Below are 9,454 nucleotides of genomic sequence, written 5' to 3'. Positions count from 1 at the left end.
CAACTGGGTTGGTAGAGACATCAAAGCCTGGGCATGAAAGGGTAGGAGTGTACTGCAGGGGCCTGTCCGCTCATTCTTTGTTCTCACTCTCTTTCCTTTTAGGGACCCAGGCCCCTTGGACAACAGTGCTGAAGCTGAAAGATTAAAGGCTGAGAAAATTGTTGGCTCTAAGTCACTGGTCTGAGCCTGCTTTGTCAGAAAGGTTATATTCAGGTCATGACTATTTTGGGGTCCACTTTCCACTAGAGGTGTGATAAAGACCTCTCCTAGCTCCTTTTAAGTTTAGGAGAAGGGCTGGGGAACCCTATGGTCTCCACAACCTTAGTTCCCACAGGCAAGGACTGATTTAGGATAACTGCATAAGTGGAAGAACTGTAGGCCAGGATTAAAATGCAGAGCTGGGGTACAAGATTGCCTGGAATCTGACTGGGGTCCTGGCAGTGAAATCTGGGACTGTTGAAATCCCAGTTTAGGTGCTTGAGACTCAAGCTAAGGGTGCAGGTGGCCAAGGTAACTGGATCCCAGGACAGGTAGTTTTGCAGTGAGAATAAAAGGGATGGCCTGGGGCCATGGATGGATCCTGGACAAGGGGCAGACTGCAGGGTAGAGGGGACTGGGAGAACCCAGAGCCTGGATTCTGGAATAGTAGCAAGTCAGAATTCCAGGATCTCTATCTGCCCTCCTCCTCCTCTTCTCTATCAGGCAGGAGAGGGAAAGAGGGTGCAGGAGAAGGGATCAGACCATGGGTTGAGTCCCTGTAGCCAGATGGATACATTTGGGGCCAGGGAGACACATGAAAGGTGAGAGGGATTTAATGCTGCATAGGTCCTGGAGGGGGCTGAGAGGGGTCAGGAGGCTGGGGGGGGAGTGGTTGGGGTGGGTCCTGGGGTTGTATGACGCAGTCCTTTGTGGTGACCCCAGACACAGTGTGTATGACCACAGCCTTCCTCTTCGTCATCATCACTCTCGGTGGAACTCTCACCAAAGGCCCAGAGGCTTCTCATAAATACAGCAGCATTTTGAGGAGGGCGCCCCATGTGCTCATTGTCCACTGTGTAGCTTGTCCATTCTCCTCTGGTTTCTGTGGAGTTTGATCGTTAGGCTCCGAGTCTGGCTAGGTTGTCACGGTAACCGTTGTCTCAGTGACGGTCTCACCCTGCCCGGCCCCTTCCTTCGCCATGGCTAAAGCAAAAAGCCAGGAAGCAGGATGAGACACCCTTCCCTTTTTCTGCGCCTCTGAAACCTAAGGGATCGGGTACAGGATTCGGAGTAGCGGCCAGGATCCTCTGGCTTCTTATTCTCCCCCTTCCTCCAGGGCCTCTCCAGAGGTTGTTTTATTGTACAGGATTCTTTTGGCTATCCTGGGTTTTTTGTTTTTCCATATGAAGTTGAGTATTATTCTTTCCAGTTCTGTGAAGAACTGTGTTGGTAATTTGATGGGAATTGCATTGAATCTGTAGATTGCTTTTGGTAAGATTGCCATTTTTACTATGTTAATCCTGCCTATCCATGAGCATGGGAGGTCTTTCCATTTTCTGACATCTTCTTCAATTTCTTTTTTCAGGGACTTAAAGTTCTTGTCATATAGGTCCTTCACATGCTTAGTTAGCAAAGCCCCGAGGTATTTTATATCATTTGTGGCTATTGTAAAGGGTGATGTATCTCTGAAATCCTCTCAGCCTGTTTGTCTACTGTATATAGGAGAGCTACTGATTTTCTTGAGAGAGCCATAATTTTTTAACTCACGTATTTTAAATTAAGAACTAAATGATAAACATGCATATTTGGGGCAGTATTCATGGATTCAAGAACACTTCCTAAGCTGAGTGTTGGAAGTTTCCACAGTTACCACATAGCATTCTTCATAACTGCTTTTGTTTTCTTTTATAGAATTCCTTGAATCAAATAATTTCAGAATACATTTTTAATATCTTGTACTTTTTGAAGTGTGAACACAGTTTCAAACCAATATGTTCATAAAAGACTCTTAGCTAAGGGCTAATTCATTTTTCTATGTTACACCCAAAGGACAAGTCATCCAGAAAATTCTACATATTTTACTTTTTTTGGTAAAAAATACTTTGTCTTCAAATGCAGTAATATCTATAGAAAATTCCACATGTAAAGGCATTAAAAGACACATTATTATGAAAAACTTTGCATTATCTACTTTAGATAATATTTGGCTTCACTGATTTAAGGCTGCATTTATTTGTACTGAGGGATTCAATTCTCTTTGTCTAACATATAAGGTTAAATATTTTCCAAAGCAAGAACAAGGGTGATGCAATATACATGTGAAAGTTGGAGAGGCACAAAAGTTGTGAAATAAAAGAATTGATTTCAAAGGGGGAAATTAAAGATGTTCTGTAGGAAAATATGTCAAACTTGTAAAGATGCTCTGAATGAGAAAAAGGAAAAAATACTCAGATTGAATTATGGATTGGTAATATTTCAACAAATTATTTTACTTTAGCTTAGCTGACGCAATCTATTTCAGACAAAACACACATAACAGAAATGGATACACATAGACTAATGCAACATTTTGTAAAAATATTGCTGACAATTTATATGTCATTGAAAAGCAATGTTTAGCTTCAAATAATTCATATATATTGATACATCAAGAATATAAAATGAACATAAATATTAAGTGGTATTATTAAAGTAAACAATGTAAGGTATTAAATTTTCATATTGCTTGAGAGAAATGCTTTACAGGAATATACATAATGCTGTAGCCTTCCTATCACTCACTCCATAGTTTTTTTGCAAGATAAGCCAGTTGATGTGCTACCTGCAATTGCCATTTACAAGTAAATGATGCATGTCCATTCCTGGATTACACTGACTTTTCATATCAGTTCTTACAAGTCTGAGCAACTTCTAGAGTTCTTCACTCTAGCCTCTCAAAGATAGGTCAAATTTAATGAATTCATAGTAAAACAAGACAATCAAAGACACAATTGTATTCTTTTGCATCTTTTCCTGATGGGGCCCCTATATATTTTTCCAACAGCACATCATCTGTCAATCATTTTTATTCAAATAACCTTTCATTTTCACAATCGATTCTCCCCCTGTAACTTGCACATGGCAATTGATTAAATACTTGCCTTCTTCACTGCTTGTATCAGTATCTTCGTTAGGGTTTCCATTGCTGGGATAAAACACCATGACTAAAAGTTGGAGAGGAAAGGGTTTATTTATTTTACACTTCCACTGTTCTGTTCATCATTGAAGGAAGTTAGTACAGGAACTTAAATGGGGAAGGATCCTAGAGAAAGGAATTGATGCAGAGGCCATGGAGAGGTATTACTTAACTGGTTTGCTTCCCATGGCTTGCTCTGGTTTGCTTCCCATGGCTTGCTCTGCCTGTTGTCTTATAAAACTGACCACCAACCCAGGGGTGGCCCCACTCATAATGGGCTGGGCTCTCCCCCATCAATCACTAATTTAAAAATGCATTTCAGCTGTATCTTATGGAGGCATTTTCTCAATTGAAGTTCCCTCCTTTCAGATAACTCAAGCATGTGCCAAGTTGTAATAAGATTAGTCTATACAAACCTGTTTTTTGCTTCTTTCACAATTATTTTAATTATTATGGTAGATAACTTTAATTTTGCATTTTCAAAGAAATAATAAAAACTCAATTTGATTTCTAGGCTCTGTTCATTCCTTAAATCACACAATAAAATTTCTTGAAATAGTTTACTCTTTAGGAAAGGCTAAGTATCCTTTCTCCCAGTATTTCCAAAGACCATTTCAATAAAAGCTTTCCAATCCATTTACCTGCAACGGAGAATATTTTCAGGCTACCCATTATAAACAATTCGGGAAAGAGGTGACCATGTACCTATCATTTGGTTTAAACATTCTTCTTACTTCATCTTTTCATCACGAATTTGGGGACTTTGTTTCCTTTATCTGTGGTGATTTTTGTTTGTTATTCAACAATTAAAGCTTGCTTGAAGATCAGAGTGCAGAGCTAAGCCACTAGTCAGCCATAGAAGCCAGCCAGTCAGTGGTGGCATACACCTTTAATCCCAGCACTCAGGAGACAGAGGCAGATGGATCTCTGAGAGTTCAGTACCACCCTGGGCTTCAAAAGATTGATCCAGTCTGACAGAAAAACAGCCAGGCAATGGTGGCACACACCTTTAATCTCAGCACTTGGGATCTCATGCCTTTACTCCCAGTACTTGTGAGGCCCACATGCCCTTAATCCAAGCACTAGGGAGGTTGAGATGGAAAGTGATATGGCTTATGTGGATAAAGAAAAAATGAGCTCTATCTCTTTCAACTAAAGATTTCATTTTGTAGAGATTAATAACTTGTGGGTGGTCTAATAAAGAACTGGCCAATAGCAAGGCAGGAGAAATGATAGGTGGGGCTGGGCTGGCAGACAGAGAGAATATGTAGAGGGAGAAATCTGGAAAGGGGATCAAGAAGATATAGCAGTCAGAAGAGGAGGACCCCAGGGGCCAGCCACCCATCTACATGGCAAGTCATGGTGTGAGAGTAAGATTTACATAAGTAAGAGAACTAGAAAAGCACAGAGGCAAAAGATAATCAGGATAATTTTAGTTAAAGCAAGGTTGCTAGAAACTAAGCCAAACTAAGGGTGGGCATTCACCAATCTGTATTGACAATTTCAGGAAGTTTGTTGTTGGTTTTGGCACTTTTGCTCTCTTTGGGGTACCAAATCAAACAATAACATTTCCTGTCATAGTCAATAGAAATTGGTGAGCCTCCAAACATTTACATAGAGATGACATGATACAGACTCAGTAGGTTATATTCATGTATTTAAGAACACACACACACATATACATACATATACACATACACATATGGAAAGAGAGATCAACAATTAAAGGGAAAGAGAACATGAATTTGAAAGAAAGAAAGGTAATGGATGCTTGGGAGGATAGGGAGGTGGAAAGGAAAGAAGAGTGATTGAAATCTATATTTTTTAGGTAGATATATTCAAAATTGGCATTGTCAATAATATGTCATGGTTATAAGAGTCATTAATCAATGTAGAAAGCTGAACTGTGGAATTTTTTGTCTAGAATGTTTTGCAAAATAATCCTAGAGTAACATGTTGACTTGGAAATGTAAAGAAAGAAAAAAAAAAGAGAAGTCGAAAGAAAAGGAAAAGTAATAATATGAAAATGTAAGTTTAAAAATATAAATATGATGTATCTCTAAGGAAAATTTGGTAAAAACTTTATCTGAGATACACAGATTTGCTTGTATCCCTCCAAGACTAATGACAATGGACCTGGTTCGATAGGACATGATAATGTTCTTGTCAAATAAACTATAGTACTCATTTTCTCCTGTCCATAGACTGGGACTATTTCTGAGATATAATCTTATGGTGCTCAAATGCTACCTTTGTATTTTTGTAGTGTTAAAACAAAGTTCCTGAGGCTATACAATTCATAAAGAATATTTTTTTTTGTCTGTGAGTGCTTATGTGAGGAATTCTAAGACCAAATGTGATGTCTTGGTTCTTTTGTGTTGCCTTGAAGGTATAGCTTATGAATCCCTATGCAATGTGAGACATAACTAGAAATCTGTGAAGTTAAAAAATACTGCATAGCAGATGTCCAATAAAAGCTTTAACCTTACTAATAAGGAAAGAGGTCAGAATCCTAGTCATTCCACTGTGTAACTCCATGGTGCTTTCAAAGCAACCCTTGATGAAAATAAGAACTTAAGCAAGCAAACTGTGTGAACAGATTCCCAGTTTTCTTACTTCTTACCACTTGTCATAAAAAAATTAATGAGTTCTAATACTTCTCTAAGACCTTGGAGTACCACTGAATAGAATACCCATTTTCTAATGTTGGCAGCTTGGGAGGAAAGATGTTCCAGATGATTTTAATCACTAATTTGTTTTCCCAGAATTACTTTACCTGCAATTCCTCTCATATTGAAACCAAAGACTCATATAATTGTACAACAAATGTAATATGATATATACATATACATCACATATATATGGAGAATTTTATATATACATATATGTGAAGAATTTATGTGCTCTGGAGAATTATAAAGCCAATAATTTTGAAGTTTTAGAACATTTACCCCCGCCCCCCCATTTAACTTAGCATATATCTGATAAACACTTCTTTGTAAAATCTGCTGAGAAAATTTGGTTATTACTTTTTGGTTGACTCTAAGGTACAGTGTTTACATTGAGTTCTAAGTATCTGGTAAATTTCACTATCAAATTTTTTGACAAGTATGGATGCATTTTTATTGAAGAAGTAAAAGCAGACAGGCATGTGCCTTGACTTTACCAATACTTAGGTACCAATAACTCTTTATATGAAACATTAGTGTGCCCCAAACCTTCATTTTACTCTTCATATACAGATGCAATTATTTCCTTATCTTCACGTTGCTTCCATATTCCTCAAATTCTCATTCCAAAAGAGAGCTCAATTTCCACCTTGTCGAGTCACCTGTGAACATTCATTTGCTTTATTTGAACAAAACAATGCCTGATCAAACATACATACTCCCCTACTGAGTCTGCACACAGGCAATCCAGTAGCTGTGTCAATAGCAACAGAGGCCAATTGAAGATGGAAAATGACAAATTCTTCAGATGGAAGTGTTTACATTGGAGATGAGTACACATAAAAGAAGAAAATTCTCCCCAATTAGTATTTGAGTGACAAAACTTACATTTTGATTAATAAATATATGATTTAGTATATATACTAATGGTACAGTGATCCATAGTTATGTTGCTATTATGGGAAATAAACAACAGATTTAATTAGGTGCTTATATTTTTATGCTAAAAAAGATCTAAGTGGTTCATATAGTCTGAAAAATACTAATCAGGTATATTATTTTTACTATGTTAACATTTACCTATATAAGGCAATGCAGTGATATTGATCTTCTACTCTCAGATATCTTTGTCTTCATTCACTGAATGACTATTGTTAAGTCCATTCCGGATTTGTCACAGTTTATCTTTAAAGTATCACTGTTTCATTTTCTCCCCTTAACTGAAAAGCAGTTTGAGCAGACTGCTATGAGAAGCCAAAGGCAGGCACAAGGCAAAATGAGTGTATAAATGATTCTGTATCCACCTTTAGTCAATGATCTTTGAATACGTAGAATATCAAAATGAAAAATAAAAACCATCACTGACCAACACAGAACACTGTCTGATGCTTTTCACAGAATCGTGATTGTCAGTGTGAATCAATGAAAGAATTGAACACACAATGATGACAGGGAGGAAAATGCTGTGTGCAGCAAAGAAGCAATGAGCAGTTATAATGTGGGGCAGTGGAGGAAGCTGTCAGAGGCACTGAAAATGCAAATAAACAGGGGACATATAAATGTGGGTACTCAAATGAAGAAATTCTAAGGATAACTGCAGGAACAGAACATAATGTTACATAGAGTTTGTTAGAATTGCAAATGCCAACATTCCATCAGTTGGAATCTGTTTACAAGTATATTTAATTCACAAGAACTCCCTTTCAGGTAACAATGCAATAGTGATTCACTTCAGCATAGAGACTGTCATTGTGTGTTCATGTTAAAACCAACTACAAGTTCTAAGGAAGCTGCCATGCAATTCTCAAATTTCCTTCGATAAACTCTCAAAATCATATATGTGCTTACTCATTTATATTGGCCTTAATTATCTCATGCTTCCACGAGACTTTTTGTACTTACAGAAAAAAAGCTGAAATCATAAGTTGTTTTAATAGGCCAATAGAACAATTAAAGTGAGCTTAAAAGTACTGCTATAGGAGTGAATATTGATTCAGTTATTATAATGTGGTAAGTTGAAAGTGAAGTACTCTAAGAATCTACTATACCTATGATAAAAAAAAATCCACTGGAAAACATTCCTTCCTCCTCTAGCATCCAAAAATACTGTGTTAGGAAAGTTCATTTCCATGCCCCAGTTCACCTTGGCTTCCTCCCCATGGTCCAGACAGTTCCCAAGTCCTGTTTCCACAGTAATGTTAACATCAATTTCACAACTTTACAAAATTTCCTCAGGGCCTTCTTAAAAGAAAAAAAAGTATTATTGCAGTGATAACATCCACTTTCTCAGTTATATATACAGGAAACTAAAAGAAATTAATCTTCCTGAAGTTATGCTATCAGAGTATAAGACACCAGGATCCCTCAGATTGCCAATGAGACTGATAAGGCTTAAGTCAGAAAGTCCAGGATTCACAAGGCCCCTTCCTGTGGCCATAAGAGTAGGCACATTTGTGAAGAGAAGATGCTCTCAAGTGACCTGACATGCCTAATAGTTGTGAAGGGAGCTCAAAGAATGCAACTATCACAAACCATCACCCACATTGCTATACCTTTGAATTATATATGCTAACCGAAACACACACCATATATGCTTCTGTAAATAGCTCCAATAAAATCACTGGTTTCCTAACCTAGACTTGCTGCAGGATGTCTTTCTGTATGCTATGAATATGTGTTGCTCTGATTGGTTGATAAGTAGAGCAGTTTGTCCTATGGCAAGTCAGGTTATACCTAGGATGGAAATTGAAGGAGAGAAAGGAAGGAGAAAGGCAGAGTCTAGGGAGACACCAGCACCACCAAGAGAAGCAAGATATGAAATTATTGGTAAGCCATGGCCACATGGCTACTGATAGGTTAATAGAAATGGGTCATGTTATTAGAGTTAGTTAGCAAGAAGCCTGCCATAGGCAATGCCATTGGTAATTAATATTAATCCTCTGAATGATTATTTTGTAAGTGGCTGTGGGACCATGGGGCCAGGCAAGACTGGAGAAATCTTCCGGCTACATAGACTTGGGAAGGTTCATACCTGAGTCTGTCAATATTTTCCTTTCTATTATGAACAAAAATTTGTTCAAGTCCCCCAAAAAAGATATACCACAAAATTTGTTACCAGCATTCAGTAATGATACATACAATTATAGCTGATCTAGCTGAGCACAGGACACTTGGGTGCAATCAGTATGGCTCTTTTTCTCCAGGTGTTATGAGGTAGTATATAAGAACCTTTTCCATATGTTACTACATTAAAATGTTACTACATTAAAAATTCCCTGATGAAAAATTCTCTCTCAACTCTACCACAAAAAGATTCTGCTGAAGGCAAGTTCATTTCCATACCATAGCTCACCATGGACTCCTCCCCATGGCCTTTGCAGTCCCGTTTCCAACTGTAATGGAGTCATCATCTTTGCAAGGGTCTCCTTAAAGAAACTGACACATGTTGCTTACCTACAGCTGCTTTCTAATACATGGGCCAAATCTTGCAACCTCCTTAAATGTGTACATTCCCTACCTTCAAAATTAGTACCATAATGTGATAAAGCCATGAGGTTATTTTTTTTAATCATGTTGACCTCTTGAATTCTTACAACTGTGTTTTTTTTCCCCAGAACTAACATAAATACAT

The 9,454-nt window shown here is 37.8% G+C and overlaps 1 pseudogene; it reads right to left on the bottom strand.

Moving 5' to 3' along the window:
* Positions 1 to 811: 811 nt before the first annotated feature.
* On the bottom strand, positions 812 to 1,180 carry LOC118596060 (annotated as a pseudogene).
* Between the last annotated feature and the right edge of the window lie 8,274 nt (positions 1,181 to 9,454).

The sequence above is a fragment of the Onychomys torridus genome, chromosome 15, assembly GCF_903995425.1.
Source record: "Onychomys torridus chromosome 15, mOncTor1.1, whole genome shotgun sequence".
NCBI lineage: Eukaryota > Metazoa > Chordata > Mammalia > Rodentia > Cricetidae > Onychomys > Onychomys torridus.
This window is presented reverse-complemented; position numbering and strand designations above follow the sequence as displayed.